Source organism: Ciconia boyciana, chromosome 30 (genome assembly GCF_034638445.1).
Source record: "Ciconia boyciana chromosome 30, ASM3463844v1, whole genome shotgun sequence".
Classification (NCBI taxonomy): Eukaryota; Metazoa; Chordata; class Aves; order Ciconiiformes; family Ciconiidae; genus Ciconia; species Ciconia boyciana.
Window position 1 is genome coordinate 429,291 of NC_132963.1, and position 25,417 is coordinate 454,707.

At 52.2% G+C, this 25,417-nt stretch overlaps 1 protein-coding gene across 11 annotated transcripts in view; it reads left to right on the forward strand.

Annotated features, from left to right (window-relative positions):
- The window catches only part of LOC140645032 (olfactory receptor 14J1-like), a 38,577-nt gene that overhangs the window by 9,963 nt on the left and 3,197 nt on the right, over positions 1 to 25,417 (forward strand). The window contains exons 7-8 of one of the 11 annotated variants that reach the window (XR_012039916.1): positions 1,845 to 5,687; positions 5,769 to 6,031. The exons of 9 other annotated variants lie outside the window; for them this stretch is intronic. The gene's annotated coding sequence lies outside the window, so the exon portion shown is untranslated. Of the gene's footprint in view, positions 1 to 1,844; positions 6,032 to 25,417 lie in introns of those variants that run through there. One more of the 11 variants, XR_012039915.1, reaches the window with a different exon arrangement.

The following is a 25,417-nucleotide window of genomic DNA, read 5'->3' on the forward strand; positions in this document are numbered from 1 at the left end:
GCAGCTTTCTGTTTCTTTGTAAGCCGATACATTCTTTGCACTGGTGGGGTAGGGGATCTCTATTCTTCTCTGCCACTTGGAAAGTGGTTTGGGGGTGTTAAAATGGAAAGGTTTGTTAATTTCTGAGGAGCTCACAGAAAGACCTTTTTCTCTTCAGAATGCCCCAAGAAAAGCATGTAAATGTTTAAATGTTCAAAGTCCTAATGCTTTTCTGGTCTTGGGATTAAACTTGAGCTATTTCTCTCTTGCCAGAAGACCAAGTTTGCAGAGTTCTTCTATACCTAACGCAGGCACCTTTGGGCGTCTTTGCATGTTATGTTAGGAGTCCTTTTGTATTATTTTTACCTAGCGTATCTATTGCGGAAGTGGGCACAGCCATAGAAACACTGCTGCTTACAGGTGTCTTTGCTTTGACCCAGAAACCTGCAGAAACTCATTGCTAACAGATCCTGTTAGGTTTTTTAAAAAAAATTAGTTTTAGACTGTAGTCTTTTGATTTGACATTGTGATTGTATTTCAAGTTTTGAACCACTTAAGAAAAAGAAGACAGAGAAACCTTTATAGTCATCAGGAACTAGCTGCTTGGAACCTAATATAGCAGTTGTGCTTATTAGCAGGTTTTTCCTTTTGTATTTGCTTTTAAAGAAGAATTGCAGAAAGGAGCAGAGGATGACCTGGCCAAACATCACCTAGGCATTCAGGCTTCCCTGAAAATACGTCCTGTTCATCAAGAGGCTGAGTCTGCAATGAGTAACTTCATTTACACCCTTGCCAGTGGGGAACATTCCCCTTTCTGGTCATGCCCATCTACACAAGGAAAGTTTGCCTTGCTGTTCCTAAGGTGTACTGTTCTTTTAAGTATTATTTTATTAGGTACTTATTTTACCCCTCCTCTAATGGCCACATATTGGTTCTGAGAAGGAGCAAGTAAACATAGACATCCGTGTGCTTTGACCATACCTGCAATGTGTTTGCCAAACCACCGAGGAGCAGGATTTGTTATGCTAGTGTAGTTTTACCTTCTGGGCTGTGACCAGTGGTTGGGGCTCCTACGTGTGGTTATAACATGATAATTCCCCTCAGTTTGCTGCCATATACAACCTTTATGATAAGATCCACTTATACCAACAGGATGTACCCTGCACCAGACCCCATGGGTAATTTTAGAAAGGATTTTGTAGAATGACTAATTAACGCTGCTGACGGGATGCTCGTGCCATGAGCCTTTAAATAGTCTCTTGCGGTTGTGTGATGACAGATGCTTTGGGGGAAAGTTCATGCAGTGAAGGAATACTGGGATACCAGATAACTGCTGCTGTCTCTTTGGGTGGTGGGTTTTTTTTCTTCCTTGTATTTTGTCCTTTCAGTTTTATAGCACAGTAGGTTGCTGCTCCCCTCTTAAGATTTTACAGCAAAGCTCTGTATTCAGAGACTGTTAAAGAGCATTATATTGTTGCTGAAGAGTAAATGGGGAATTTATGGAAGAGGCATTTGGAGGTGATCAAATTTACCTTTCCAGTCTTTGTTATCTTTGCCTCTGCTGTCCGATGCCATTACGTGTTACTGGGGACATGCGAGTGCTTCCTGCTGAATGCGGAGTTGAAAATTGTCTTAGCAGCAAACGATCTACAAGCATCTCCGAGTAAATCATAGTGCTGTAAACGCATGCCACGGAAATTGCTCTGATATGTGTTGACAGGCAAGACAAAAGTTTATTCAGTTGCAGCATCGTCTTCAGCCATGGAGGTTTGCAGTTTTCTTGCTAACAAACAAAAGCTTTATCCTGTACAAATGAAAGCTGGATGGCTTTTGGAGATGAACACAAACTTTCTTTCTTCTCCCAGGTGGTTCCATTTCACACCTTACGTGGAATTGCTGGACTGTCTTTATTAGGCAAAGAACAAATGAAGGCTGTCAATCCTGTCTTTTGTATGCCAGAAGATGTCCTTCAAGAAGAAATGTACGGACCTGTCTCGTGGAGAGAAAAGGTTGATGCGCCCTGTTGCTTTGGTTTTACTGCAGAAAGTCATCTCTGAAAGCATCAGCATATTCTTCTTTGAAATGTGTTGGTGTTACTATAGTAAAGCTTTACCATGGGCTTTGTCACCTTGTAAATTGTATAGAACAGGCTTGTTCTTATAAGCAGTGTAACATGTTCTTTGGCGGTATATAAGAGGTGTAGAAACCTTCTAATCTGTATCTAAATGTATGGGTCTTTAGATTTTTTTTTTTCCTGAATATTCAAGTCAAAGCAAGAGTGTGACTGGCTTACTTTTTGTATTCCTGTGATATCGGCTGTATTAACCATCAGCTGTCTTTATACAATCGTTTTGATGAGGTACACAGGGTACCAGTGTACTTCAAAAGCATATGGAAAAAGCCCTCCTTAAGCTATGCACTTAATGCTATGCACTTGTGTATCCTTCTCATTCATGTTTGACATCACTTCTGCATACTGAGCCACAAGCTTTTTCTTCTGATAGCACTTGATACCCGTGAAAACAAAAATTATGGTTTCATGAAAGTATCTATAAATATCTTCATTCATTGAAGCCCCTTAGAGAAGATTTCACTGATATTTTGAAGAAAGTGGACCTTGAGTGTGTATATATAGTGAAACTTGCTACCATTAAGTGCTGGAGAGAAAGTCTCTACAGGATGGTGACTTGTTATAGTGTTGATCCTGTATTTGCTGGGTTGCAATGCTGATGTCCTAGCTTTTAAGACAATAATTACATGTAAGACAATAATTACATGTTGGCAATTAAGAATAGAAGTAGCCATGGAAAACACTTGTCTTCTGAAGGACAAAGTCCTTTCTGTCTTCACATATTCTCACTCCTCTCTCCCAGCTGCTGTTGTTCAGTGGTTGTTTTACCTTTTCTTAACCATGTTATCACAGAGTCCTACCACTGCTGCTGCTGGGCTTAGCTTTGGCCAGCGGTGGGTCTGACTTGGAGCTGGCTCGGTCTGACATGGGGGAAGCTACTCTGCTCTGGTGAGACCCCACCTGGAGCACTGCATCCAGCTCTGGGGTCTCCAGCACAAGAAAGACATGGCCCTGTTAGAGCAGGGCCATGAAAATAATCAGGGGGCTGGAACACCGCTCCTGTGAAGAAAGGCTGAGAGAGTTGGGGTGGTTCAGCCTGGAGAAGAGAAGGCTCTGGGGAGACCTTCTTGTGGCCTTTCAATATATAAAGGGGGCTTATAAGAAAGATGGAGAGAGACTTTTACCGAGGCCTGTAGTGACAGGACAAGGGGCAATGGTTTGAAACTGGAAGAGGGTAGATCTAGATTGAATGTAAGGAAGAAATTGTTTACGATGAGGGTGGTGGCACACTGGCACAGGTTGCCCAGAGAAGTTGTGGATGTCCCATCCCTGGAAGAGTTTGAGGTCAGGTTGGACGGGGTTTTGAGCAACCTGATTTAGTGGAAGATATCCCTGCCTATGGTGGGGTGGGGGTAGGTCTAGATGATCTCTGAAGGTCCCTTCTGACCCAAACCATTCTGTGAGTCTATGATTCTATGATTCTCCACCTCCAGCACCTTCTCCACCAGATTCCAGCACTCATTCTGCTGGTGCTGCAGGCAGGGCTGTGATTCCTCCAGCTTCTTAGGGCCGAGTGAGCTCCCGGCCTGCAAGGGCCATTCCTCCAGGAGCTGCAGGCTGCTCTGTGTCCTGTCTTGCCAAGGGCTGTACCAACGTGCAAGCCATTAACGCTTCTAACTTTGCTGCAAGCACACACTCCGTGGAGCTGGTGCCCCTTGGTTCACACCAGTGGCTGTGGTCCCTGGTGGCTCGTAGGTGCAGCAGTGAAGGTGATGGGGCTGGAGAGCTCTTTGGCAAGAGAAGGCCACACTGGAGTGGGCTGGTTTTCTTTCTTCTCCATCTTTCTTCTCCATCCTTGATGTTTTGATGCTGTTGTCCTGCTGCCTTCAAAAAAGGGCTGGCAGGCTCCTCTCCCCTGACACCTAACCTTCATTTAGGTTTTGCCAGTCTCCTGGTCATGTGTTTGGGAGGATGTCCTGCCTATTTTCAGTCCCTTGCGCTTCTCCAGTCTTTCTTCCAACAACTGCTGTTGCATGGGTGGCTCCCATGCGCATCTTTGCCCATCTGGAGCTCAGACTGCTCCCCTTCTTGTGCAGGGAGGAGAGGTCATGTCAGGGAGGCCTGAAATGTGTCCTCTTGCCTGAACCGCCTCCCCCACGCCCTCTCCAACACCTACAGTCAATTCGCAAGGCCAGTCCCCAGCGCAGGGGCCGGGCTGGGGCTGACCCTGGCTCTGCTGTTAAGCACAGGGTCGTTACCAGCGTGGGGCCAGCTTGACCAACAGGGCTGCTACACCCCACCCGGGCACCCTCGCCCACCCCTGCAGGCACAGGGACCTCTCATGCCACCTGAAACACCCCTTTTCCATCGCTGTGCCCCGTTCAGATCAGGGCTGTAGCTCACCTGATGCTCCTGCTTTAATTGTGCTAGAACTGCCCAAGGCAGCCCAAGCCTGAGCTGACCGTGGTTGTGGCCAATTGCCCCGAGAGACTGGGGGCAAGCTGTCAGATGCCCTGTTGTCTGCTCCCTGTGGCACGCAGGCAGCACGGTTTGTCGGTGGAGGAGGTACGTTCGGAAGCAGCAGGCAGCTCTGCCTGCACTCACGGTCCCCGAGCGGCCACAACACTGCAAGCAGCTTGCGATCTGCTGTGAAAGCTACTAATACGCTGCAGGCAACTTTGCAATGAAAATGCTCTGTGAGGTACAGATATCCATATGTGTATATCCATAGCTGCATTTGTTTCCATAGCTGCATTGGTAAGCTGTGGGTCAAGAGGTGCGAGGAGGTTACGTATGGGACTGGGTAGTGCACCGGGAGGTGTGGGGTTTGAATTTGAAGTGCAAAACTTTACCGATATCAGGAAATACAGATGGGAGCAGGGAACCGAGGGGAATGACAGCCCCTGCAGCCACCACAGCTGTGCTCGTTAAAAAGTGAGGAATTGGGTTTGCACAGTCCATATGTATTTTGATTTGTGTGACCTGGTAAGTACCTGGGGGGGTACGGGATTTCAGTTTGGAGGGCAGGACTCCTTTGCTGCGGTCAAGAAATAGGGGTTGGTGTAGGGAACCCCGGGGAAGGACAGCCCTGCGAACACCAGAGCGTTGCGCGCTGCAGAGCGGCTTACGTGGGGACACTGGGTTTGTAGGGATGGAAACCTTCATGATACGGGGCCAGGTGCTACCGCGTAAACGCGCCTCCTTGACACACGTGGTAATTCACCGAGTCCGGGAGCAGCAGCCCGTTTGCTATTCACGTTTAACGTACAATTTGGGCTGGCTGCGCAACGGGGACCTACAAACCCCTTAGGAGGCAGCTGGCAGCAGCACCAATGTGGCGGTGTGCTCCCCCCTCCCTGCACAAGCAGTAACCATCAGTGGGAGTCATCCTGATAGCTGCATCCAGCTTATGCTGGACCTTGACCAAGGGCTGCCTGACGCAGTGATCTAAACGTCTTGCCGATATGCAAATATGACCATAAGTCAATCATCTTACTCCTTAAATAGTGGACAGCCCAGGGCCCTTTGAGCTCTCCTGCACGGCAGCGGGCTGCACGCCAGGATCTCCCCTTGAGCAGGGACGCCTCTCAAGGTTACTCCTCGAGGTTGAGGGATTCCTTGCCGCAACACATCCTCGGTAAGTGACTAATAGCATGCTAAACTTTGAAATCTTAGCTAAGTGATATAAAGGATTGATTGTGCGCATATAATCCTTTAGACATAAACCGTTGACCAAGGCTGGGACTAGGATTGGATGTAGCCGCACCTAGACTCCTCTCTGAGAAGGAGTTTAGAAAGCAAGGGGATCCTTTTCCGAACCTCATGACTCAACGGGAGGGTCTCCCTGACAGTTTTGTCTGACCCTGTCCTCTATGCAGTAAATAATCAAGTGTACCTTGCCATCAAATCTTGTTAAACCACTGTCGCATTGAACTTTGTTAACTCCCTATTCTGTATCAATAAACTCTATTTTTACTTCTCTCTTACGAGTGAAGTGCACTCTCACTCCATCCGCGACAACCAAGCCTCCTGCTCCAGGAGCGCGTTCCTTGGGGGTGGAAGGGTCGGCTGGGAAGGGCTGTGCGAGGCGAGAGGCTGGAATTTATACCTGGACTTGTGAGAGGACATCAGCTTGTATGATAAAAGCTTGTCTGCACACCCGCAACGGAGCCCAGCAGGTGGAGAAACCCCCCCCCGCCACCTCAAAAAATACCCTGCAGCAGCTTCTCCATGTCCCACCACAGGGCTCATCGGCCCACCTGTCTTCACAAGCCCAGAGGAGAGCAGGGGCACAGCAGCAGGAACCCAAATTACAGACTCAAAGGAAGGCGCAGCCCGCCCGGGCTCCTGCCAGGGCTGTCCTGGGAAAAGCTCGGCCCCGCGGTCCAGGTATGAAACCTATCGTGATGAGTAAGTGCCAGCGTGCCCACAGGACAACTCAAGGGGTGCTCGGGATGAACGTCTCTGCATCACGCAAGATGTTTTGGGGAAGAACCAAATGGAAGGATCCAGAGGATTCGGGGAGGAACAAGTAGGGGAAAATAGAGGGATAAAAAGGGTCCATCACGCAAAAATAGCTTGCTGGTTGGTCACGCTATGCCCTAGGCATGACCAGCGCAGCCCGTCCTGCCTGCTTATTGAACCCCTTCCTGACGAGCACAGCACTCGGAGCCAGCCCACGGTTCGTGGGGGGTCCGTGGGGCAGCGACTGGGGAGACCGGAGCAAGGGAAACCACATGGGAGAGGGGCCAGAGGCTCCTGTGGGCTGCGGGCTCTGGCCTGACGCTCCCCTGGCAGCCCCCACCCGAGTACTGGATAGGCCAGAGGCGAGTGTGCAAGGCTGGGTATTACGAGGTCCCTTCTACCCGATTATGCAATATGGGGGTCGCTGTGCCGCTGTGAAATCACAGGCCCCCCCATACCGACCTAGCTCTGACCTCACGGTCCCCTGGTCCTCTGGGCTACAGCACCGCAGCCCCTGGCGTCACTGTGACATTGCTTGTCCCGGTACCCAACTGCTGACCTTGCAGTTCCCGACCCCCCCAGGACTATGACAGTATTGCCCCCGCTGCCCTCATCGCTGACATCACAGCCCCCAGCACCCCGCCCCATGGGCACTGGGGAGTTAACAGTTATGCAGCTGCAACTGCAAGCATTGCCACCTCTGCCATCACTGCCCCAGGCCCTGCATCACTATGACATCACAGCATCACGCAGACACCACCATTGCCCCCTGCTCGCTTTATTGGGCTGGTTCCAGCTGCTCTGGACACTGGGGTCCCAGGGAGGGAGGGGAGCCCAGATGCCTGGGTCCTCAGAGGGTGGGGCATGGCGGGGGAGCTTTCTGAGGAGGGGCCAGCCCCAGCAGCCCCTGGGGAGTGGCAAAGAGGCCGAGGGGGGCGGTGCCGTCGGTGAAGAGGGTGGACTGCAGCCCCAGGCCCTGCAGCAGCTTCACCTGGGGGTGGGCACAGTGCTGGCCACGCCTCCCGGCAGGCCACGCCCCACCTCAGCAAACCCCACCCCAACACTCCCTGCACCCTCCAGCCACACCCCATCATGAGAAGCTCCACCCCATGGAGGCCCCACCCCCTGAAGACTCCATGCCAGCAAAGCCCCTCCCACTCCAGCAAGACCCCACCCCCCAGCCAAGGCTCCGCCTCTGCACCCTTCAACAGGCTTCACCCTCTCCAGGTGGCCACGCCTCCTTCGGGCACCACCCCCTCCAGTTAGCTCCACCCCCCAGACCCTCCCCTGGCCCCACCCCGGTGGCCCTGCCCCACCAAGCCCCGCCCCTCACCTGGAGCTCGGGCCCTGCCTGGGCGATGTCTCAGGTGGTCTCGGGCCCCAGGGCAGCCGCCACCTCCCCCCCCCCTGAGGCCTCCACGTCTGCCAGCCCTGGGCCCGCGCCGCCTCCGCCTCCCCCCCCGCCCGCTGGGCCCGCACCTCCTGGGCCTGCAGCCGCTCCAGCTGTGACAGCTCCGCCTCCTGGGGCAGGGCTAGCATGGGGCACCTCCCCAGGGTGGGCCCCGCCCCCCCGCATGACTCCCCCTCCCCCAGCCCCACCCCGTCTCTGTGGCGATGGCCTCCGCCTTCAGCTTGGCCTGCAGGATGGCAGCTTCGCCCTCGATGCGGGCGGCCTCCACCCGGGCCTGTGCCTCCGCCCGGGCCACCCCGCGCTCTCCACTGCCGCGCTGAGGGGGGGAGGAAGCAGAGTCGCACGCCCCGCCCACCACGGGCCCCACCCACTGCGCACCCCACCCCCTCGCCCCATGCCCCCTGGGAAGGTGGAGGACCGTGGTGCGTGCTGGGAAAGCAGAGGACCCCGAGGCATGCTGGGGAGGCAGCGACCCCCAATGCCCCGTGGGAAAGTGGAGGGCCCCCGTGCATGCTGGGAAAGCCCGGCCTCCTCCTGTCCCCCCAGTGTGCCCTGGGAAGGCGGAGGACCCCGGTGCCCCCGAGCAGGCAGAAGCCCCCAGTGCATGCCCCGGTGTCTGCGGGCAGGCAGAGGAGCTGTGTGCCCCCTGGGCAGTGCATGCTGGGAAGATGGCTGACCCAAGGGCCTCCAGCTCCAGCAGCGCTCTGTGCGCCCGCTCAGCCTCCACGTGGTCCGGGAGGCGCAGCCGCTCCAGGCGTCCCCGGGCTTCCGGCGCCAGCCACTCTGCGTCGTGCCTGGGGACAGGGACGGAGGGGTGGGGAGGGGCGGGGGATGTTGGGGGTGTGGGGAGACGCCGAGGATGTGGGGCACGTTGGGGGAGACTGGGCATGTTGTCTCATGCGATGGGAAAGGTATGCATGAGACTCCTTGTACCCACAGCTTTCTTTGTTCCTTGAGAAATGAGTCTTGGAAAAGCCGCCCGCTCTTCATGTGTTAATCACGTGATCGGTGTTCCAAGCTCATGTTATCGATGCTCACTGGGTCACTCTGCTCCTTTGTGGGTTTTCAGAGAACAGGTCGGGACCAGAGGAGTTCTTAACCTGGCCACAGCTCAGGCCTTTACCTCCTTTGGAGCCGGAACCAAACTACCACTGGTTTGGTTAAGGGGTCGAGTGCATCTGCCACACTCCACCCCATGACTACAGTCAATCCACTTTATCGACTCAGAGAGTGGTAGTATGGTTACCTCTTGCCTCTGTGTCATAAATATGGGGCGTATTGCAGATCAGTGGTAAGAGTCCGATTATTTGAGAAGTTGTTTAGTTTAAGTGTCACAATTAATGCTAGTTATATACCATTTCACATATAAACCCAGTTGGTTCTATAAATCTTACATGTTGGATTGACATAATTTGTTTCATCTTTCACAAAACTTTGACATACAGAATGGTTATAAGCAGTAAACGTAATAAGGTCAAAACTAACAAAACTACAGTTGGACGCAGCGTCAAATTCAAAATTCCAGTTGCTGTTGGTGACCATCCAAAAAGAGTTTCCCACCAGTGATGTTCTCCATCTTTCTTCACTCTTTCTGGGACAGGGTGTATCCTCTCTGCATCGTGATGGATGGTAATCAGGGTTCTTTGTCCGTTGTTCCGAGTTCGTTTTAGCAATTGACTCAGGTCATCGTGTTGCAACAGTCGTCTTCTCAATGTGAGATTCATTCCAACGGGGGTAGGCAATAAATCTCGATGCAATGTACAGTTACATTGTATCAATTGGTGAGACGTGACAGGAGCTGAATAGTTAAAGTTGCATCCCATAATGTTGTTAGAATTACAAATACAGATATTGGAGTGAGTATATGTCTCTACAGTGGTGTTGTCTGTAAATATCGAATCACAAAGGGTTCTCATGCAAGCACATCCATTTCCAACATATACAAGTACCGTTTCAGGGGTTTCATCAGGATGTATTTCCAAATGACAAACATTTTGTTCAGTGTCAAGACAAATGTCTTGGCCCTTAATGGTATTACTTTCACAAATAAACCCCTGCTGTTTGCGTACAACACACGCATCCACATCAATAGTTTGCCATTTGGTCCCATTTGGTTGGGCCCACGCTCTGTGTTCTAACGGATGGAGGACAGTTCCATTGGGATTTAATCCCAGCGCAACGATCGGGTAGATGGTGTACACCGAAGCATTGCGTATTGTTAGAACAAAAGCTGTGGCTTTGCCATCAGTGGGGTCATAAGTGAAATTAACTGGATGCCACTAAGACTGGAAATCCCTTTTGAATTGAATGGCATTATCCCAAATTACCTTTCGAAACTCAGTGAGCAAGGTGCTCTCATCGCCTTCTCCTATAATTGCTGTTACAGTAGATTGCACCCATCACTGAGAAACATGTATGGTGCAGAATGTACTAGAGTTACCATATTGATTAGCATAAATAAAAGAAGTGAGGGTCTCCACCCTGTGGGTCGGGTTTGTCCACACGTGAACTGAATTTGGTTCACGCTGGCAATGATTGCTCCTGTGAGAAGGATGAGCGATCCTCCGATTGTTAACCTGATCTCCAGGGGAGGTGTGCTGGTATCATTCCCGGTATCGTTCCTGGAAGGGCAAAACAATACAAGTCCCGGCGGGGTTTTTCCGGACAGGTGATCCCTTAGTGGCTCAACTTGTTTAACTGCTCGGACTGAAGACAAAAGTCCCTTTTCCCACTTGGAATATCTTTGTTCTGTCTCTTTAAATGCGGTTGAGCTAAACATTAAAGGCCTCTTTGGCCTGCTCTGCCCGGTCTGGACTAGATTGCAGTAAGTACCATCTTCTGCAAAACCCCATTCTGCTATAATAGGGTCGCGGGGGTGTACTGGCCCCAGTGACTGACATGCCTTTAATTCCTGTAGTAGAGTTTTGACTGCCTCTTTGTGTTCTGGGTTCCATTTCCATGGTTTTCCCTTTTGCAAAAGTGAGTACAGTGGGCGAGCAACGATAGAAAATCCAGGAGTACACGCGCTGTAGCTTCCCAGTTTCTACTGGGGCTGGGGTCGGTACTTGTACCGAAAAACCACACGTTGCCATCTGGCAGGTGCCAGGTTCATCCGGCCAAAACATCAAAACCTAAAATGTTTTCATTGTGCTTTTCAATTGCAAAGCGAGTAGACGACGTGCTTCTCGCCCGGGAGCCATAAATTAACATTTGCGGTTTAGCAAATTAACACTTGCTCCGTTTACTCCGATGACTTTAATTCTCTGCCCTCTGGGTCGCATGCCCAGCTTCTCAGCATCCTGTTGTGTTAATATTGAAATTTGTGCTCCTGTGTCTATTAGAAATTTTATCAGTTGTCGTTGAGGGCCAACTGGAATTAAAATGTAAGGGCCTCCTTCGCTTAGCCATTGGTAGGCTTCCACGCGCTGGACGGGCAGGCCCAATTGCCGTCCTGGCGCTATTCGTTTTTTGACTTCGAGGCTTGCAATTCCCCCTGAGAGGTTTAAAAGGGTTTTGGTCTCCCTGTGGAGTCTTGTGTCGGTGCTGGGACATTAGGGGGCTGTTCAGTTTCCCCATTGCCACTCAATTTTTGGAATGCTTGTATTAAGCTTAGTATTATACTTGTCGGGTGTCCCTCTATTGCCATCTTTGGAACACCTAAAGCTAATGCTTTTCTCCATAACTCATTGCTCATCCCCCTGCTCCCACCAGCACCCGGGAAGCAGGGGTTTCCTGGCCACCCTCGTGGGATGCAGTGCAGCAGCCTCTGGTGTCAGGGCCCTGCCCTGCTCCCTTCCCATCCAAGGGCAGGACTGGCCCCTGGGAAAGTGTTTCAAGATGGGATGCGGTTGGCTGAAGAAGAAAGGACTCCTCCAATGTTTGTCTCTCTCTTCAAACGCAAGAGACTGTCCTGCCTCTCACGGCGCGTCGACACCAAGACACTTTTCCCCGAGGGTCGATGTACGTTAAGGCCAAGGTCCCATCCCTGAGCCAGGAGAGGCTGATCAGCAGCGCTGGGGACATGCCATGGGCTTGGGCACAAGGGCCAGTGTCCCAGCACAGACATCTCCGAATCTCCAGCAGCAGCAGCTCCCAGACCATCTGGCCTGAATAGGCCCTGTGGAATCTGTCTGCCTTCTCCCTGCACATAAAGCTGAACAGCTTGTGAACACCAATAGCCCTGGGAGAAGAGCTGCCTCTGGGGCTGGAGGGAGAGACCCAGTGAGTGTCAGCCCTGACAGCACACTCCCTTTCCTTTCCCTTCCCTTCCCTTCCCTTCCCTTCCCTTCCCTTCCCTTCCCTTCCCTTCCCTTCCCTTCCCTTCCCTTCCCTTCCCTTCCCTTCCCCTTCCCCTTCCCCTTCCCCTTCCCCTTCCCCTTCCCTTTCCCTGCCTTGCCTTGCCTTGCCCTTCCTTGCCCTGCCCTGCCCTGCCCTGCCTTGCCTTGCCCTGAGGACAAGAATGAGCTTTGCAGACTGCTGTGGACTTTCCCTGAGAGGTTGTGACATCAGCCATTAGCAGTGTGAGGGCTTGGGAGAGGCAGGAGAAGCACAGCACAGAGACAAGGACTGAGTTTTAGCCCAGCTGTCACAGACCTCTCTCCCAAGGTGAGGCCATAACGATTCAATGACAGCACTGCCATCATGTGCCCCTGATTTCCCCAGCCCTCCTCCTCCCCTAAGAAGGTCTGGCCCTGTTGGCCACTTCCAGCCCCCCAGATCACCAGGACTCCTGAGAGCAGGCCTCCAGGCTAGAGGGAGCAGCCCTGCCTGTGCCTTTTTGTGGAGATACCAACTGCAGCTGGTGATGAACCTCACTCCTAGACACCAGAGAAGTCGCACAGGGGCTCACGGCCAGGGAACCAGCTTCTCCCACTCCCATGGTGATGAAGCTGGGCCACATATCCGTGGGGGATCCTCTGCAGTGTCTGGAGGCCTCGACATGCCTTCCTGGCCTGTGATGGGGGGTGGCCCAGAGAAGGGTGTGGGCTGGGGGTCCAGGAAGGCGCATGGGCCCGGCGTGGGGCTCTGAAATCTCTGAACCCAGGAGTGCTGAGCCCATGGGGCAGGGACCCACCACCCCTCCCAGAGCAGAGCAGAAGACCCAGGCGTCTGGGCTGCCTCTCCGTGCTCCTCTCCTGCCCCCAAACCAAATTGTGCTATTTGGGGGATGGTGCTCACTAGAGCCCTGGTAAGAACCTGTTTCCCGCTGTGCCTCCAAAACACTGGCTGCCCCAAGGGCTGGCACCAGTTTGCCCAAAGCTGCCCTTATATGGGGACACATGGTGGTGGGAAAGGGATCTCCTTGACAGACACGCCCCAGGCTTCGGGGCTCCCTCAGCCACTCTGCTCATTGCGGTGGTACAGCCAGAGAGGTCCCAGGTGTCCAGGCGCTGGCAGAGGGGACGTGGACACACACACACGGACACACACACACACACAGAGCGTAGCTTTGCTGAAGGGGTTTATTGCTCATTAGAGGGAAATGGCCCAGGGCTCCCAGGGGATCAGCTGGGGTCATCCAGGGATGATCATGTCCTCATGCCGCTGGAGGGGACAGGACAGGGGTGTCACCACCAGTTCCAGTCCTGAAAGACAGAGCCCAAAATGAGCCCCCAACATCCGCTGGGACATGAGAGAGGCCTTGTCCCCACCGTCTCTCTCTGCAGAGAGCTGGGGAAGGAGACAGGAATTGGAGCCCTCAATATACCCAGGACAGGACTTGGCTCTCCTGGGATCCATATGGCACCCAGAGCCCCTTGCCCAGTGTGGCATTACCCTGGGATGCCCCTAAATCTCCCAGAACCCAAGAAACCGGTGGGGGCCCTCACAGGAGTTTGCGGTGGACCCTCCCAGGCAGGGGACAGGTCCAACCATTCACTGAGGAACCTGGGCTCTGGTGCACAAGAAGCTTAATTGCAGGGGATGTGGAGGGCCAGCATGGGGCAGCTGCACGGATAAGGACCCAGGCATCTGCGGGTGGCAAGGGGGAACAGGCAGTGCGCCCCTGACAGCCGGACACCCTACGATGACGCCCCCAATGCTCCAACATGAAACCGTCCTCCAAGGGCGCCACAAAGCCAGATCCCCCCATCTCCCAGTGTTCCTCACCTCCCAGCACTCCAGGACCCCCAGAGATGATGCCAAACTCAAACCAGGGGTCTCTAAGCAGAATGGTCTCTGAGCCCTCTCCAGCCCCTTGGGTAAATGGGGGGCTGGGACTGACCCCTCTTCTTGGGGCACCAGGGACCCTGGGATGAGGGAATACTGGGAGGTGGGAGGACAACTCGGGGCATGGGCAATGTGGACGGCTGGGTGATGGGGTTCTTCAGTCACTGGGGAGCACTGGTGAATGTTGGGCACAGGGAGATGAGAGCTCGGCTTGGGGGAAGTGCTGGGGTGGTTGCAGTGCCCAGCTACAGCCCACCCCATTTCCCTTGCACTGCAGGCCCCCAACTGGTCCAGTCCCCAGCCACAGCCTCCCCAGAGCAGAGAGCAGAGGGGAATATCCCCTGCCCTGGCCCTCACCCTGCCACTGCCTGGGGCCACCGTGCCCTCCCACACAACCTGGGTCCCACTCTGCAGAGCTGCCCCCAGATGGTGGGTCCCAGTGACCCCGTGCCCAACAAGGCTCTGGCTCCAGGCCCGTCCCTGGCTGGGACTTGGCCACAGCTCACCGAAGGCCCTTGTCCCCACACAGTGTCCCTTCAATGCCCTCATCCTCGGCCCTGGCCAGCACTGTCACTGAGCATGATGTGGCCATCCAGAGGCACACGATGAAGCAGGCACTTGTCCCCAGGCAGCCACTCGGAGCTAATTGTGGGAATGGAGCTCCCCTGGCAAGAGGAGGGATGTTTGTCCCCACAGCATTTCTGATAAGCTTTGTTTGCGCAGAGCCCGTGGTACAAGGAGCCCGTTCAGCAAGACTGATGGTTCCCGAGAGTGCCCGCTCAGGGGGAGTCTGGGGGGGTTAAAGCAGCCTGGACGCCTGGGCTCCCACCAGCCCTGGCAGCAGGCAGAGCCCACAGAGGAGGGCAGTGCTGGGGGGACCAGGAGGGAGCAGGTCCTGGGGCACCCCGCACGCCTGGGGCTCCCTTGCTCCCGTGGGGACAAGCTGGAGCCCAGAGGCGGGGGCAGTCGTGGGGGAGCAGCCTGACACCAGGGATGTTGCTTTGCTTTGGGAAAGCCTGGTGGCCGGGGAGTCTTGCAGGAGCAGGGCTTAGATCAGCCTGGGTGATGGAGCTGTCTCCCCAGGGGCACTGCGTCCCTTTCCCACTCCCCCTGTGTGTACCCTGCAGCTATTCCTGGCTTTCCAGGGTGGTTTCCTTCACAGCACCCCTCGCCCAAACATCACCATCCTGGGGCCCTGGGCAGCATCCTCTGGCCAGTGTGGGGCAGCGGCAGTGTGGGATTGTACGCAAGTGGTTCAGCTCTCCACTCTGAGTGGGGAGAGCCGCTGGGTGCAGCTGCTGGCCTGGCTCACACCAGCCACGCAAGACCTTTTCCAGCAATCCGGCATCGATGCACCCATTCTTTCCAGTTGTGACACTCACGTCATCTGCCATCACTGCTCTCTTCAAGGATTCAGGTGCCCCAAACAGCAGAGGGAATAGCTGGTACCTCTGTTAGCAGGGACTTACTCATAATGAAGATGGGCATATTTTGGGTCAACAAGCTCAGGCACCCCTGTTTTGCCTCCTTGTAGATGCCCACAACTATCGGAAGAGGTAGATGACAGGACAGGTATTTATTTCTTTCTGCATAATGAGAAGACCAGCATTTTTACTGGTGCTGTGAGATAGAACTGGGAGGAGATAGGGCCAGTAAGGTCTCAGTCAGGAGGTGCAGCACGTATTTACTTGTCTCTTTTGGCAGCTGATAGTCAGAAGTAACCACATGTAATGCCCAGCAAATCCACTAGCTGCACTGAGCAACAGCAGCTTTGAATGCATTGGACTCATTGCCTGTACTGAGTTCATGGGACATCAACAGTATGATAGCAGATCCATGAACACTTTGTAAGGCTGGCACGCTCCTCTCTAAACTCATCCTCTGTTTATTATGTGCCACAGTAATTCAAGCTACCACACTGTGCTTCTAAATCGCCATTCACTTCCAAAACCATCCAGCAGTCCATGTTACATGTCTGAAAGCAAAATAGTGCTCTATTTTAGTCCTCTGTCTATGAGGGTGTGAGGATAATTTATTTTTATGAGACACAAGATGGGAATCAAAGGCCGGTGGTAAAAATCAAGTTGAGGTTTTGAAGTCCGTGGGAGGTTTGCCTGCATTTCAGTGAAACCAAGGTGTCACTGGTTTTGTTCTGAGGATGATACAGACTCCTGTCATGGCTTGAAAGAAAGAAAAATAAGTGGTTCACAGGAACTGTAAATGGCTCAGATTCTTCACTGACGTTACATGTCATTTCTAAGGGTTATGGATATGGTTGTATCTTTACGGGACACTAAGTATAAAGAAGAGATCTGTTGTGGATCAGTTGTGAAGAGATTTAAGGCAAGTGACCTGAACACTTGTTCTGGAAATTGCCCAAAGAGCAGGCAGTCACCTGGAAGATTCTCATTTTGACTGCTTCTGCTCTGTGTGTTATTTATTAGATAGCTAAGTTACACAGTGTTGAATTGTTTACCATATTGAAATATGCTGTGACGTGATTTGTATTCCAAAGTTATTTTGAAAAGAATTGATGAACTGTATGCACTATCATAATTGAGGAAAATTGACTTAGGAGAGGTCAAGGCTGCCTTTGAGATAAACGCAAATCAGGTGGATGGCATTTGAGATCCACTTAACAGTAAAGGTGCTATTCAGGAAGATCCCATCTGCTGGTTTAACGGTATCGAAAAGGACGTGCTCATGGTTTTGTAACAGTAGCATCTTGAAAAGTAAAATGTCACGAGGTTGCCAGTTTGACAAAGAGATGGACAAGAGACTTCACCAGGTTGGTCTAAAGTGTAGCTAATCCCTCCACCTTCTGCGAGCAGGGCTGAGAGCACTTCTGGAAGTTTCTCTGTTTTTCCTGCAGTCACTTCTGTGAGGCAGTGGAAGTTTTACCACATTTATTTTCCAAATACAGTTTTAGCACGGTTGTTCTCCTCAGGCTTTGAGCTGCAGTGAGGTATCCCATTGTTTTACAGGGGGAAAGGGGAGACAAAGAAAAGTGCATGTGCTACTTCTTCTTTGGTGGAAACACTTGGTTTATCTGTTCATCTTGCATACGTATATAGGGTTGGAGCCTAAGCAATCACCTCAGCTCTCCCCTCTACCATTTGGAGATGCATCTTCCCCTGCCCCATTGCAGGAAAGCCAGGGATGGAGGCAGGGAGGGAGAGAGAAACCAACAGAGGCAGGCATGAAAGGGGAGGAGAAGGGATGGGGGAGTGGGAGGAGAGGGGAGAGGCCGCTCTGCAGCACTGGCAGGCATGTCAGTGGGGACAGACGGACAGTGGGGGTCCTGTTTTCCCCATGGTTCCATCTTGCTTCCCATCTCCCAGTACCCTCCCGTTCCCAGTGTCCCTTAGTTCATGTGGAGGGTGGGGGGGAAGGACGGGACTCAGCAGGGGGTCTCTGGTTTTGGCTGGTTTGGGCTTTTGCCGTTTGCTGTGCTCTGTAGCGCTTGGTGCTGTTTTGTCTGGGAGATATATTATAAAAGTACTGGCCTTGAGCTTACTCGGCTATTTGAGCTCTGCACTGATGCCATTACTCTACTTTGGGAACCATCTCATGGAGACAATTGACAACGACACTTTTCACCTTTTCTCCTCCGAGAGGTTTTCAGTGGAGGAAACACAGAATGGCACCTTCATCACCTTCTCCTGCGTGGCAGATGTTTTCTCCCTCATTACAATAACTTTTCAGTATCTTGAACATCCTTGGGTAACCAAAATACTCCTATTGGCACTTCTCAAGAGTATTTTTTCAGCTTTTTCTAAAGTTAACCAACTGTTTTGGAATATCACCTAGGCCCCGAGGCAGTGTGGTTATGGGTGGCAAGGCATGTGGGAGAATATGGGCAGGTACCTAGAATGGTTGTCACCTCTGATGGTCTGGGACTTCAACCCAAACAAGTGCGGGATCCTGATGAAGTGAGAGAACATTTGAAAAAAGGGTGCCCTGGCCTTGGCTATGCCAAAGAAACACAACTTGTCGCACTGTGCTGGGGCCTGGCCTACGCCTGCTGAGCACTGTTCAGCACTATTCAGCACCCTCAAGGAGAAGAAAGGGTCTCTGCATCTAGAGACATACAAACAGACACTGTGTCTAAACCAGAGACCCAGCCCTCCACTATATCAGTTGCCCCTATAGTCAAGAAGGAAGAATGGAAGCTGAGGTCAACTTGCAAGATATGCAAAAAGATTTCAGCCGTCATCCAGGGGAGCAAATTATCAGCTGGTTGCTCCAATGCTGGGATATTGGGGCCAAAAGTCAGAATTAGAGGGTAAGGAAGCCCGGCAGCTGGGATCCCTTGCTAGGGATAAGGCCATTGACAAAGGGTTTGGAAAAGGGCCGTCATTCCTCAGCCTCTGGAGGCAACCCCTGTTGAGTGTGAAGGAAAGGTAACACTTCAAGGAAGATCTTCCAAATTCCCAAACAAGTGGAACACCACTGAGGGAGGCAAACAGTATCTGTGGGAATTACCCATGGTGGAGGTGATTTACAGCAACCGGGAGAACAACCAGGCATCCAAAGACTGCATGAAATCCAGTGCATGCGGTCCATGTGGCCAAAGGTCACACAAAGTGCACCGACGTCATATGCCAACACCCTGGCGATAATGAGCTGGACAGACACGGAGGCACCAACTGTGGATGGACTGGCCAGCCAACTGCAGGAATTGAAAGAGAATCTCACTTCCTCCCTACGGGCCTGCAGCTCAGCTGTGGAGAAACTGTCCCAACAATTGTTCCAGCATTTAAAAAAGGATGCCTTCCTCTCTCATACCGACCAATGTCTCAGCTCTTAAGAGTCAGCCGCCTTCTGCTCAAGGGAAAGGGTGCTGGTGGCACACACCACGTGCCACCCTGTGGTTCTATCTGCACGACCAGGGAGAGGACATGAGAAAGTGGGATGGTGAACTTACCTGGAGACTAGAAGCTCGGGTACAGGAGCTGCAAGAAAAAACAACAGCCAAAAGGCCTCCATCCATCCAGGAGAATTACTGCTCCAGTTTCTGTTGGGCAGAGTAGAAGGGCTGATCTTACTTTCGACCCTGAGGAAGGGACTTTGGCTTTGCAGTTACAAAAACCAAGTAATGAATACGCTGACCAGGAATAAAGGGGCCCTGTGTCCAGCCAGGCAGAGGAAAGGGACAACCGAGTTTACTGGACTGGGTGGGTTCAATGGCCTGGCACATCAGCCCCACGGGAGTATAAAGCTCTGGTGGACACTGGTGCACAGTGTACTTTAATGCCAGCAGATTACAAAGGGGCAAAATCCATCTGTATTTCTGGAGTGACGGGAGGATCCCGAGAACCGTCTGTGTTGGAGGCTGGGAAAGAGTGGCAAAAGCATGCTGTTGTGACTGGTCCAGAGGCTTCATGCATCCTTGGCATAGACCGCCTCTGGAGAGGGTACTTCAAGGACCCAAAAGGGTACTGGTGGGCTTTTGGTATAGCTGTCTTGAGTACGGAGAAGATTAAACAGCTGTTTAGCTTGCCTGCTTGGTGCTTAGCTTGGTCCCTCAGAGGATCCTTCTGTGGTGGGGTTGCTGCAGGTTAAAGAAGAGCAGGTGCCATTTGCTACCATGACAGTGCACTGGTGACAATATCGCACCAATCGAGACTCCCTGGTTCCCATCCGTAAGCGGGGATTCAGCGACTGGAGAGCCAAGGAGTGATCAGCAAGACTCGCTCACCCTTTAACACTCCCATATGGCCAGTGCAAAAATCTAACGGAGAGTGGAGGCTAACAGTGGACTAGCGTGGCCTGAACAAAGTCATGCCTCCACTGAGTGCAGGCATGCACTCCGCTGAGTGCTGCCGCACCGGACATGCTAGAACTCCAATATGAACTGGAGTCAAAGGCAGCCAAGTGGTATGCAACAATTGATATCGCTAATGTGTTTTTCTCAATCCCTTTGGCAGCAGTGCAGGCCACAGTTTGCTGTCACCTGGAGGGGTATTCGGTACACCTGGAATCAGCTGCCCTGGAGTGGAACACAGCCCTACCATTTGCCATGGACGGATCCAGACTGCACTGGAACAGGGCAAAGCTCCTGAACACCTGCAGTATATGGATGACACCATGGTGTGGGGCAATACAGCAGAGGAAGTGTTTGAGAAAGGGAGAAGAATAAATGAGATTCTTCTGAAAGCTGGTTTTGCCATAAAATAAAGTCAGGTCAAAGGACCTGCACAGGAGATCCAGTTTTTAGGAATAAAATAGCAAGATGGGCATTGTCATAGGCCAATGGATGGGATCAAGAAAATAACAGATTTGTCACTACCAACTAACAAAAAAGGAACACAAGCTTTCTTAGGTGTCATGGGCTTTTGGAGAGTGCATATTCCAGGTTATAGTCTGATCATAAGCCCTCTTGTATCGAGTGACTGAGAAGACAAACGGTTTTGATGGGGCCCTGAGCAGCAACAAGCCTTTGAACAAATTAAACGAGAGACAGTTTGTGCAGTAGCCCTTGGGCCTGTCTAGACAGGACAAGATGTGAAAAACATGCTTTACACCACAGCCAGGGACCACAGTCCCACCTGGAGCCTCTGGCAGAAAGCACCTGGAGAGACCCAAGGTCAACCTCTAGGGTTTTGGAGCTGGGGTTATAGAGGATCCGAAGCCTGCTACACTCCAACTAAAAAAGAAATATTAGCAGCATATGAAGGGCTTTGAGCCACTTCAGAAGCAGTTGGTACTGAAGCACAGCTCATCTTGGCACCTCGATTGCCTGTGCTGGGCTGGATGTTCACAGGGAGGGTCCCCTCTACACATCATGCAACTGATGCTACACAGAGTAAGTGGGTTGCGCTGGTAAGGCAACAGGCTTGAATGGGAAACCCCGACCGCCCAGGAATCTTGGAAGTGATCATGGACCAGCCAGAAGGCCAAAACTTTGGAGTGTTACCAGAGGAGGTGACTCGTGCTGAAGAGGCCCCACTGTGTAATAAATGACTAGAGAAAGAGAAGCCATATGCCCTGCTTACAGACGCATCCTGTCATACTGGGAGAAAACACCGGAGGTGGAAAAAGCTGCTGCGTGGAGTCCTATACAACAAATCGCAGAGACCACGAAAGGAAAAGGTGAATTGAGTCAGTTTGCAGAGGTGAAAGCCATCCAGCTGGCTCAGATATTGCTGAATGAGAAAAATGGCCAGTCCTTTATCTCTATACTGACTCATGGGTGGTGGCAAATGCTCTGTGGGGGTGGCTACAGCAATGGAAGCGGACCAACTGGCAGCACAGAGGCAAACCCATCCAGGTGTCTGAATTGTGGCAAGATACTGCTACCTGGGTGGAGAACCTAGCTGTAAAAGTACGTCACGTAGATGCTCATGTATGCAAGAGTCGGGCCACTGAAGAACATCAAAACAACGAGCAGGTGGACCAGGCTGCTAGAATTGAAGTGGCTCAGGTGGATCTGGACTGGGAACATAAGGGTGAGCTATTTATAGCTCGATGGACCCATGACACATCAGGACATGTAGTAAGGGTTGCAACATACAAATGGGTCATGATTGAGGGGTGGACTTGACCATGGATGCCATTGCACAGGTTATCCATGAATGTAAAACGTGCGCCATAATCAAACACACCAAGTGGCTAAAGCCTTGTTAGTAGAGAGGACGATAGCTGAAATATCAGTATGGGGAAGCCTGGCAGTGACCCTGGGGAGACAGCTCCATCACCCAGGCTGATCTAAGCCCCTCTTCTGCAGGACTCCCCTGCCACCAGGCTTTCCCGAAGGAGAGTGACACCCCAGGTGTCAGGCTGCTCTCCCACGACTGCCCCTGCCTCTGGGCTCCAGCATGTGGAGTGCCCCAGGACCTGCTCCTCACCAGTTCCCCCAGCACTGCCCTCCTCTGTGGGCTCTGCCTGCTGCCAGGGCTGGTGGGAGCCCAGGCGTCCAGGCTGCTTTACCCCCCTCCCCAGACTCCCCCTGAGCAGGCACTCTCGGGAACCATCAGTCTTGCTGAACGGGCTCCTTGTGCCACGGGCTCTGCGCAAATAAAGCTTATCAGAAATGCTGTGGGGACAAACATCCCTCCTCTTGCCAGGGGAGCTCCATTCCCACAATTAGCTCCGAGTGGCTGCCTGGGGACAAGTGCCCGCTTCATCCTGTGCCTCTGGATGGCCACATCATGCTCAGTGACAGCGCTGGCCAGGGCCGAGGATGAGGGCATTGAAGGGACACTGTGTGGGGACAAGGGCCTTTGGTGAGCTGTGGCCAAGTCCCAGCCAGGGACGGGCCTGGAGCCAGAGCCTTGTTGGGCACGGGGTCACTGGGACCCACCATCTGGGGGCAGCTCTGCAGAGTGGGACCCAGGTTGTGTGGGAGGGCACGGTGGCCCCAGGCAGTGGCAGGGTGAGGGCCAGGGCAGGGGATATTCCCCTCTGTTCTCTGCTCTGGGGAGGCTGTGGCTGGGGACTGGACCAGTTTGGGGCCTGCAGTGCAAGGGAAATGGGGTGGGCTGTAGCTGGGCACTGCAACCACCCCAGCACTTCCCCCAAGCCGAGCTCTCATCTCCCTGTGCCCAACATTCACCAGTGCTCCCCAGTGGCTCCAGTGACTGAAGAACCCCGTCACCCGGCCATCCCCATTGCCCGTGCCCCGAGTTGTCCTCCCACCTCCCAGTATTCCCTCATCCCAGGGTCCCTGGTGCCCCAAGAAGAGGGGCCAGTCCCAGCCCCCATTTACCCAAGGGGCTGGAGAGGGCTCAGAGACAATTCTGCTTAGAGACCCCTGGTTTGAGGCTGGCATCATCTCTGGGGGGTCCCGTAGTGGGCATTTCAATTTCATGTGGTGCTAGCACCACTAGAGAGGATCCAAACACCACATTTTCACTCTGTTCAACCAGGAGTGCTGCAGCAGCTGTCTTAGGGATACAAGCAAAGGATCCTGGAGCTGCCAGACGGTCCTGGGTTTGGCTGCCATACTCTAAATATCTTCATGTACAAACAAGGTCAACAGTTTACCATAGTCTGGCAATCCCAGAGCAGGTGCAGTCACTAATGCTTGCTTCAAAAGCTCAGATGCCTTTACCTTATTTGTTGTTCAGTGAAGGGCTTCTCCAGCATCTTGAGCAGTAGTCTGTATCAGGGGTTTTGCCATTTCCCCAGAAGCAGCTATCCAGGGGCAGCAGAATCCTACAGCTCCGGAAAAGGCTCACATTTGCTTTCAGTAACTGGTTGAGGAAGATTTTGAATGGTTTTAATACAGTCCTTGGATCAACAACGCTCCCCTTGTTGTGGAATGTAACCCAGGTATTTTACATTTCTCTCTCAGAAATTGTAACTTACATGGAGAAGCCCCATGGCCCTTCTCAGCCAAGGCAAACAGTAAGGTACGGGTGTCACCTATATAAGATTCCTTGGCTACCAATAGATCATTAACATATTGTATCAAAACATATCCATTTGTAAACACAACATCCTGCAAATCTTTTACTAAAATTCTTAGAAAACATAATGGAGGACCCAGCAAAGCCTTGTCCATGTTAGCTGTATCTCTCCCAGGTAAATGGCAAAAGGTATTGAGAGTCCAGATGAATAGGTATACTGTTTGAAGGTAGAAAATGTTGCCCCTGTATCTATTAGACAGGGCTAATTCTGTTCATCAGTCGAAAAGTTTAAGACCAGATTCTCGTAAGAACAAGGGCAAAATATTTCCCGTTCAGAGACTCCTGTAGTGACTGCACAATAGGTCCCTGCTAACTGTCAATCCTGGGTGAAATCTACCTGCCCCTGTTGCATACAGCAGGGAAAGATTGCACCGGAGGATTGAGAGGTCCTTTGGGGAGGCCCTTTGGTCATAGTGGGCACTCCCGCTTCCCATGGCCTTGTTGTCCACAATAATTACAACAGTCTCTAGTTCCTTGAGGTCCATTGCTCCTAAAATTTCCTCCTCTGCCCTTACCTTGAAAACCTCTGTGTCCCCATCCTCTTAGTCTCGGGTAGCTACTTAATGCCGCTACCAACAGACTAGCTTTCTCTTCCTGTTCTTTCTTTTTTGCTTCAGCTGTCTTTAATCTGTCCCGTTAAACACGAACGTAGCAATGCTGACTATTTCATCCAATGCTTTGCCCTGCCATCCTGGCACATGTTTAGAAAGAATATTTCTTCATACCTGGGGCTGACTGACCTACAGAGGAAGATACCATTAAAGATCAATTTTCCTCCTTCTCAGGGTCGACCCCTCCAAACATTCTTATTTGTTTAGCCAATCGGGCATAATGTTCAGAGGTGGGGGTTGGTATTTCCTTGCTGACATCCTTGGGCCTTAGCCCAATTTAGAGTCTTTCTAATGCCTCTAAGAATCCCCCTCTCACTCTTTTCAGAGTACCTCTATCAGCTGCTAAGTTGGGATCCCATCCTGGGTCATTGGCTGGCCATGGGGTTCTGCCCTGTGCTTCCCTGGCTCATCTGCGACTTGTTTCCCAGATTTTCATTTTTTCATCTGGAGTAAAGAACACCTCAAATCGTTGCTGCATGTCAGCCCACAAAGGGTCATCAATGTGGAAGGTGTCGCATATAGTTTGTATCACCTTGTCTGGATCATCCCACAGTCTGAGCACTTGTTGTTGCCCCAAAACCAAATCAGCAGGTGGAAAAGGCACACAAAGTGTTCCCACAGAAAGCTGACCATGTTCCAGTCCTGGCCCTATAATTTCTTGTCAGAGAGGTGCTTGCAAAGCGGAAGAAGTAGCAATAGCTGGAGCAGAAACCAGAGCAAAGGCAGAAAAGAGAGCAGTAGGATGGGAGGGATGAGGGACAGATCTCCCTTCCCAGGGGCCGGGAGTCAGGGCTTGGCCCTTGGGCTTAATGTGACACATCCCGGTTTACTCAGCGTCAGAGCCACCTTTACATTGCCTTTGCCTACCTGTCATCACTGCCTCCAGCTTCCTGCTCTAACCAGCCCCTGGGAGGCTTTGTTGATAACGGTCCTCTGTGGGACCTATTAATGCTCTCTGAGACTTTGGAGTTTGCATCAGACTTTGACTTCTTGAGAGCTTTCTTCAACTTCCTCTCAGTGTCTGAGGTTCATAGACTCTGCCCCAAACCCACCAGAGGGGTCATTAAAAAGCCTTGGGCTGGTCCACTGCTGCTGAGCTGGGCCAGGCTCCTGGGACGGAGGGAGCTCATGGCAAGTGGGCAGCGCTGCAGAGAGACAGCTCTGCCCAGGAGCAGCTCCTCTGCAAAGTGCAGCAGGGCTGAGCTGCTGCCTGCAGGTGCTGAGGGGAGACAAGCAAGGCAGAGAGATGTTAAAGGTGGTCTGGGCTGGATGGACGACTGAGAGCTCACTGGGGGAGAAA